Here is a 9,464-nt window from a genome sequence, read left to right on the forward strand (position 1 = left end):
TGTCGCGACTAACGACCAATCTTCCCTTTAAGCTGCACACGTGCGCAATTGCGCAGTCCTGACACGGTCCCTGCGCACAGAACCGCGCAGTGACTTGGTGAGTGCGCGCAGACTCGTCAAAAATTAGAGGGAACATTGCTTACGACTCTCAACTCGCGATCCGCAACTGGCGATGTTGCGTCGCGAGGGCATTGTGCATCGGGCTTAAGAATACGGTACACATAATAGATGATTACAAACGATAAAGCGCATATTCAAGCGGTAATCCGTCTTGTAGGCTACGTCCAACGGAGAAAGGGTTTTCGAATTTAGCTTGCGTCGCGATAATTGCCCTGCTGGATTGCATTTTCCTATCAACGTTTGCAAAGCCTTTGGAGAAATAAATGAATGAATGCCGATTTTATCGCATACACAGAATTACACTGTCCAATTTCACGTTGCAATCAAAATGTCTGTCAGTAAAACCTTGCGCACGAATGATTGTCAGCGCGGAAACGAACTGGCTTTCGGCTAGGGCTGGGCAAAATCGAGTAGGCTACCTGAGTGATTCGATTCTGAATCTCGTATTATGCTTCCAGTCAAGTCGAGTAATCGAGTATCACTAATTATTACGTCATAGCACAATATAATATGTGAAAGTTCAAATATGTATCTTTTATACCAGCAAAAACAGTAGGCTATAATGCCCGTTATCCATCACATTGAAGATACTTTGGTATTTTTGACCATACGGATTTCATTGCACTTGGTGACTATGTTGTGGAATGATCATGACCTCAGAAATGTGCTATTCCCAGGAACGCTCAAAGCTTTGTACTATGTCTCTTATGTTGAGATACGGCCAATCAAGGTTTCAAGGCTTCAACAGTGAAAATTAGCATCAAAACTATAATTCTTTATGATAAATTAACTTTCAGTGGCGAGTCGAGCGTATGATTTCAGTACTCGAAAAAATCGTCTTTTACTACTCAACTCGAATCATTAAAATAAATACTCGATTCAGAATCGAGTACTCGAATCATTGTGCCCAGCTCTACTTACGGCACTTAATGAGGGAAAAGCAACTCACTTCAGGGGAAGGGAGCGGATTTCTGCGCGTCTAGTCATGAGAAGATAAGGTGTTTGGCATATTCGGAAAATTGAATAAAAAACTGTAATATTTAAAAACTCTTCGCGACCCATCTGCAATAGCTTTACAAACCACCGGTCGTGAAGCATTGAATAAATGACATCGCAAAATAAATAAGATATCTACTGCGTAATACTGTATAGGTTGGCTCACTCTACATGGTACATCATGACGTATAAAAGACATTGTCAGTTTTGATAGTAAAATATTTCATCTAAATAATGAACTTTCTGTTGGCCGTTAGATCAACGGTAACCCACGTGTTGCCGGCAATGAATAATTATGCTGCCGTTGATACGTTATTTATTTAGCGTGTGTTTCTATAGTTTACAAATTTCAATCAACATTTATTGCTAGTTTACAAATTAGCCCACAAGTTGGCCCACTAAATAAATAACAAAATAATCGCAGATGAAGTTTATCCCGTCATTCCTTGAAACTATTTCGCAAATCAGCATATAATACAAAATATACTATGAATCTTGAAAAAATATAATCGGTCTCTATGGTCAGTAAATTACGATACTGGGAAGAGTGAAGAGCAAAGTAATTTGTACGACAAGCCAACTGCTCCCTGCAACTAGAGATGTAGCGATAATGTTTTTTCGGGATCCGGTTCCGTTCCCGTTCGATATAATTGAATCCTGTTTTCGTCTCGAATATCAAAATCCGTATCCAAAGATATCCTGCACAAGGTTGAGCGCTATTTGCCCCTGTCGTCGATATTTTTTTATTTTACACCTCGTCAATGCATTGAAGTTTGCTATGGCGCAATGCTGAAGTCAGCTGATTCCAAGTTCATACCGAACATCGAAGTAAACAAACAGAAGGTCACTGTCGTGCACTATAAATTTAGAATCCTGTCCTGGTCCGGGTCTGACACCTTGGCAAAAATGTTAATCCCGATCCAATCCTGTTTGAGAAAAACTGGCCGGATTTCTGTCTGGTTAGAAACCAAATTCCTGAACCTGTACATCTCTATCTGCAACACGCAAAGACGTTCTTTCTGCATAAATCTACAAAGTAGTGTGTCTAAACGTGCCACTGCGTTTTATTGCCACTGAAAAACTTTATGAAATCAATTCACAAATGAATGCATAAATGAGAAAGTTACTGATTGTGAACATCAGGCCATATCAGTTACGAAAATTTTAAGTATATTTATAGACGACATCTTTAAAAGACATTATGGTCTGTATTGAGTTCGCGTCGCGGTGTCTCCAAATAATTCCTGCAGGAAAATTGTCGGACAGGACCTTTCAAAATTCGTGGTTAAGAAAGGATTCGAGGATACTCGGGAGGACAGACGTGCGTCCAGCAAACTCTGCAAACTAAAACATAAGTTTAATAATATAAAAGGAATTTACAAATGAATTATAATAAAATTTAACTTATTCGTTCAGAATTAATTCACTGCAAACTGCTACCGAGATACTAATAAACTTTTTTCTAATTTTCAAAGTTGTTGGAGTAAATATATAGGGGAGATACGGGATCGATGAGCCGAAAATACAAATGCTTCGTGGCGCACAAGATTTCAACCAAACATAGTGGAGCACTTGCTCACTGAAGAATTTACGCCAGCACGCTGTACCATTTACCAGCGAGATAGCGTTATGGTGATGCGTCCGTCTTCTCGAGCGGTAGGTCGTGGGTTCGATCCCCGGTCATACCAAAGACTTGAAACGTTGTATCTGCAGCTATCCTGCTAGGCGCTCAGCAATCACGGATAGCATGGAGGAGAAAAAATGGTATCGCAGACTAGATGACCTCACGGCCGTATCGCGACTAGGGCTGGGCAAAATCGAGTACCTGAGTGATTCGATTCTGAATCACGTAATATGCTTCGAGTCGAGTCGAGTAATCGAGTATCACTCATTATGACGTCATAAAAGAATATAATGCGTCAAAGGTCAAATATGTACCGTTTATGCTCCCACAAGGAATATAATGCCTTTTATCCATCTCATAAATGATAATTTGGTATTTTTCCGACCATACCGATTTCATTCAACTTGGTGACAATTTTGTGGGATAATCAAGACTTCGGAAACGTGCTACGTCCAGTAACCTTCGTAGCTTCGTACCATATGTTTCGTATGCTACGATACCGCCAATCAACGTTTCAAGGCTTCATCAGTGAAAATTAGTATCGAAACTATAATTCTCGTTGATAAATTAACTTTCAGTGGCGAGAAGCTTATAATTTCAGTACTCGAAAAAATCGTATTTTACTACTCGACTCGAATCATTAAAATTAATACTCGATTCAGATTCGAGTACTCGAATCATTGTGCCCAGCTCTAATCGCGACTCCGTCGTCAGCATCTCGATGATGCAGCCGAAAAGAAAACATCTCTCTCTCTCTCTCTCTCTCAACAATAGCTACGACCATAAAATGTGACAATTAAACCAATCTTTAGTTCCATTATTTATCGTTTCACACAACCACAGGGTAGGCTACTGATGAAGCATACATTCAAATGTTCTAATTTTTGGATGGCCCGTGTATTATAATTAAAGTTAGAGCAATTTGAGAGTTTGTTTTGACAGCTCTAATCGAGAAATGGAATGTAAGACAGCTGATATATTTGCTTTCAAAAATCATATTATCTTTTCCTTTCAAAAAGTTGCGAACACTTCTTTTTATGGGTGCAACACATGTTTCTCATTGCTCTGAGAGTATCTCAGTTGGTAGGGCGCTTGTTTCACGACTACAGCGATATATTGGATGTGGGTTCAAGTCCCCTGGTGCGGAATTATGGCCTTTTTATAAATGCATTGAAATTCGCACTTGAGGCTGGCTGCGGCAAGATGGTTAGGAATTGTGTTAAGCTGGCCCTAAATCGTTTCGTTATTACAATTATATTTATTGCGCAGCATAGTGGAATAAAAATCTCAATCTTGCAAACTGAGTTCATGGATGCAGGGATCGGATTGTTGTGTTTCGGAAATCGCGTGAAACCGCGGACAGTCATAATGTAGGCTATACAGGAGTCATACGGGCTACCAAAATCGCATCGCTTTTGGATGAGATTCATTCAACTTGAAAATTTTCTTCGCGCGATTGCATGTTTCTACCTTTTAATTCAAATGGTAATAATAAATGCGCATATTTTAGAGAAATAGGCTTATTGACATCGGCGACTACCACACATTCAACAGGACTATGACCAAGAGGTGGGCCACAGAGCATTTTCAAACCAGAAAATGGGCCACGGCCGTAAAGAAGGTTGAGATCCTCTGGACCATACCATTTACTCCCAGACTTAAACTCGAACTTGACTCGAGTCAAAAATACAAAAGTAAAATCAACTTGTGACACAAAATCTCGTGACTTGGTAGCAACATTGTAACAGGCTATATTAAATTGATTACAGACAAATGAATTGAACGGATAAATATTTGTCGAAAAATTTATTGGTGCTATGAATAATTATATCACCAAATTATTTAAGATAAATTAATTTCAACTCACGTTTTCGTTTTTGTCGGGTAGAGCTGTACATGTCAAGGCATTCTTGTTTCGTGTACTGGCAGTAGAGCGACTTGCAATAGTGCTCAAACCTCTTCAATAGAGCAATGGCTTGAATAAAATAAATAGGTTATAGGATTGTATAATACAGTAGTTGGCAACCTATGCGTCGACCTCTATAGTAGAGGTCTTTTTACTGGGGTCGCCATAACTCACCATATTCTATTTATCACCGTTTTGTTTCAATGCATTTATATTTTGATAAAAATCATATAATTCGCGACTTTTGACTACGTTTCGGAGCACGACTTGCTACTTTTATCACAATTAACCATTTTTTGCAATTATGTTGAGGAACATTGACAGTCAAATGTTGAGGCGAGGCAGAGTTATGCCAACCGTCATCTTTACCTTTAAGTGTCAATGCACCTCAACGTATTCGACCATATCATGTTTATATATTGTATCCTACAGTGCGCAGCGTGTCTAAACGAAAGAGAGAGGCGGACTTTTGAGTGTGAGAGCCCTTTGTACAGTTAAGATGGTTTGAATCTTTTTGGCCAAAACTAAACATACTTGTATTTGATAAGTACAAAATTGAATCGTCAGAACATTTCCTAATCGTATCATAAAGGGTGATACCGCTCATCATTCTGACCAACAACTTCACATGAATGTTATATAATATGGGTTGCTCTGTTTGGAATTCATTCATGTTAGAGTTGATAACTGGGAGCCCCACTTTGCATTCAATGTGAGCAATGGTTGCTACCACATTCTCAGTTGATATACTATTCACACAAAGCAATAACACCAATGCCAATAGAATTAACTTTTAGGTATTGCATCGCAGAGGTGAATTCGAGATGTGTGCATCGGGCTTGTAAACAGATGGTCCGAACCCATACCCGTTGTTATAAAAACCTTGAGTTGATTTCGAATATAACACAAACAATTATTATTCTAACGAGTCGAGGTCCTAGTGCGCGATTCAAGAATCACAATATTTTCAGTAGCAAATTCTCAACTTGAAAAAAACGACCGCACCTTGACCTCTTACACATTGATTTTTACTGCAGTCCTCAACATAAGGGGGGGGGGCAGATCTAAGCAATTTCTAAAATGGGGCGTTGGAGGAAAACAGCGTAAGAACCACTGCGTTAAATAGACAACTAGAACTATTTAGTTCTCCAAGTCTGGCAAGATGCAAACAGCCAAAAGAGAGCGTTGAAAATATAATACATCCATATAACCTAAATGTCCATGCTTCATAGAGAACGCTTCATCCACGACATGCATCACCAACATGAATACTGTCACATATAGTAATCCCTTCATTGCTCGTGCATACAGCCTGTAAATCTATGGTGAAGCGAATGAAGAGTCATACTTTACTTTGACAATAAAAGTATATGTGGGCCAATGCATCATGTTTTTGTAATTTCAGTGGGCGCAGAATATAGTCTGTCTACTGCAGTAACTATGAAATCTCACTCAGTGATGGTATTTTCCATAAAAAAAAATTATTTTGCACATCTTACTTAATTCTACTGACTAACAGATTGTGACTCTATCGCCAGGTAAAGATACTGCCGAATGGTTATAAAGCTTCTCAACATACTAATTATGGCTACCGGCATCGCTACTTATATCTCATAAGATATTTTCCCATGACAATTGTCAGCGTCATTCTGCCAAGTGTTGCATTATTCTTTGAATTTCTCGTGCAATAAACAAAGTCATTGTCGTTGAAAACGGTGAGAAACCTGCATGGTATACAATTAATTGCAATCGGTTCGGAATAATTGTACCTGGTAAAAGATGCTCGGTTGCCGACATATTCACTACCACCTCTCAACGTTATATGCAAAGTGTCGCGGCCGTACTCTAGCTTTCTTTTGAAATGTTGGGTGGAAAAAGTTTCTGAATGCACGATACCTGACAGACTTTGAAGACTAGATGAATCAAGTTCTTTATTAGGCCAGACTATAGCGAATAACCGGTAATCTCAATTTAATCTATTTTGCGAAATATTCCCGTGGTAGGCCTATATATTCAATTATAATGTAATTTCTGATTTACCTGAGGATGATACAGGAGAACTGCATCGTGCAAAACGAACCAATGCATGGTGTACAGACATCTTCCTTTGAACTCAGATTTAAGAAGAACTAAACTACATTGTTGTTGTTTACCCATCAAAATAGGAACTTCATTCAATTTCCGAAGTTTTGTCAATATAATGATTCTAAATCAAATTAAAAGAAGACTTGTAACTATTATTTTAATTTGATTCTAAACTGAAAATGCTGAAAATTTTATAGTTGTCCAATCTGGTACCAGGTGCTGGGCACAGTAAGTAATGTCCACGATAGTGAACTCCTGGACTACAAATATATTGAAGTATTAGGAGGAAGGGATGGTGCGAGCCCCCGATTATATTCTGGTTGGTTTATAGGCGAATTTGTATCAAAATGTTCGCAGTGATCACAAACATATCACGTAATGTAACCTCATAACGTTCAATAAAACACAAAACACTTTTTGTCACTGTCTCTATCAGACAGACCCGGACAAAGTGCGGCTCGCGAGCCAAATGCGGCCAGCGAAGCTGTTCTGTGCGGCCCGCGAAAGGTTGCATGGATTTAAAAACATAAAATTTGCTTTTGAATATATAAAACCATAGGCTGAATCAACTGAGCTTGAAATTCATTTACTTTAAAGCCTGTTCATTAATATGCCACGATTACGCGTAATCTAGATTCAAAATAGAGGCAGTGTGGCAAAGTATGAGTAGCAAATAATGTCACAAGAAGTCACTTTTTTCGAGTAGTTTTGTTCAAACCTTCTTTGTTGCCATTGTCACATTGCGTGCTATACGGTATGTGTTTAAAATACGTGATACGTTTCCAAAACCCTAATTCGTAAAACAAGTCAGTCATTGCTCGCGATTACTATATGACTCATCATCTCCATCGCCAATAAAGGAATAAAGGGCATGCGAAAAAAAGGAATGCGGAAAACTGGAATTCAAATAAGGTTTAAACTTTGGAGCACTAAAAATTCGTTCTTATGACAAACACACGAAACACTCGGTCAAGGGAAGGCGGAGTTTAGAAAAACTGCAAGCTTCGCTCAACATCAAAGCTATTTAAGCTGCACAGTGCACACTGCTCGGAAGGCAGCGACCAAGGAATTGAGCTTTGTACTATTGCATATACATCTCAGTGAAGTGGTTCTCGAACTGGGGGCGTGAAAGCATGAGAAGGGGGCGCGAAGCCCAAGTTTATTGAAAATAATTTGCGCGCTGCGCGCGATTTACCTCAAGCTTATAGTTATTGCTCTGCGTATAGTCCGATTTTGATATTTCAGAATTCTCTCATCAACAGCCATAACCGCTTATGGCATCAAACTATATTCTTTAAGATTGCTAGCATTCTGGTAGCACATTTTAATAGTTTGTGATATCATGATATATGGGGGCGCGAAATTTTTCTGTGTCATAAAGGGAGGTACTAAAAAATTTTGAGAATAAGCGTTTCAGCGTCTTAATAGAAGAAGTGGATAGGGGTTTAAAAACAGTTGAAAATGTATCATGTTTAACATTGTTTCGAATCATGACAGCAAATAGATATTTTGTTCAATTAACCGTCATTTTCTCATCAACCAATATCAACACAGTCACTGAGCAGAATTTATTAACAGTGTAATTCAGAAATAAAATTGAAATGCGCTCGAGAATATAGCTAAAAAAATTCACTCGGGCCGCCAACGTATTATCTACTTCTCATTCTGCCCGCGGAGGAAAATAATTGCCCACTCCTGCTATAAGATATAGCCAGACTGTACTTTGTGTCATTCGAAAGATGTGACTTGAACGAAATGACCACTCATAATCTTATAATGACTTGTTCATCAAATTAAATGTATACAGGGTTAGTAGCTGTTCCATAGAGATCTCTTATTTGCTCCGAGTATTGTTCGGCAGTTTAGGAAATCTTCCAAACTTACAAACAATGTGTCGTCGTGAGACCAAAATATTTTTGGTCAGGAATAACAATGGGTGACATAAACTTTATGATCTTGCTGGTTCCCGTTGCGGCCACTGAGGCGAGTCATTATCGTTGTAATACCCCGATTTTATATTGCCAACAACCAGAATAGTGTGCTATTTCAAGCAAAAATAACGTGAATCAATAACCATTTCGACCACGCCAGATTTATCTCTGCGATCATGTTCATATTCCACGGCAACGTGGAAAGATAGGAAGTTCAAATTCAAGAAATCTTAATCAACGATGTTGAGATGACTGTAACTTTATACCAGTGGTTCCCAACCTTTTCGACTTATCGCCCCCTTATCAAGCTCGACGCAAATTTTCGCCCCTCATATTTTCGGAACCCAAAAAGAGGATAAATAAATGGAAGATTTCATACAACTCAACTCTGATCACTGGCGAATTGACTAAAAAAAGGGTAATTTTTCCGACATGACTCAAAGGTAGCTGGCCTGCTTATGGTTATCGTCATCGAGGTAAGTTAAAAGCATGCACATACACTTCTATAGATTCTATACCGGTCATTTAAGCATTGATAGACGCAGAATGGCGAGTGCTATACATTGAAATAAACGGAAAATGCATATTATTACTACAACATACTATTTTGCCGTTATGTGATAGCTCTTCATACATTCCAGCACTTGATGCACAAATTTGCGGAGGATTATATACGCTGAGCAATATTGGACTTATTGCAATTTATACCTGACTATAAGCCGTTATTTTAATATTAGTAAAATTGGGTCAAAATTTACTATTCACAGAGACAATATATAAAGTTCGATGACAGCGGTTCCCA

The 9,464-nt window shown here is 38.7% G+C and overlaps 1 long non-coding RNA gene across 1 annotated transcript; it reads right to left on the minus strand.

Annotated features, from left to right (window-relative positions):
- Nucleotides 1–1,903: 1,903 nt before the first annotated feature.
- LOC145435295 (uncharacterized) lies at nucleotides 1,904–6,225 on the minus strand. The gene is made up of 3 exons (XR_013913794.1): nucleotides 5,858–6,225; nucleotides 4,608–4,715; nucleotides 1,904–2,460 (listed from the first exon to the last, which is right to left on the minus strand). It is a non-coding gene; the product is annotated as an uncharacterized LOC145435295 (long non-coding RNA).
- Between the last annotated feature and the right edge of the window lie 3,239 nt (nucleotides 6,226–9,464).

This window comes from Botryllus schlosseri, chromosome 3, assembly GCF_051294905.1.
Source record: "Botryllus schlosseri isolate E-star chromosome 3, Bs_hap1, whole genome shotgun sequence".
Lineage (NCBI taxonomy): Eukaryota > Metazoa > Chordata > Ascidiacea > Stolidobranchia > Styelidae > Botryllus > Botryllus schlosseri.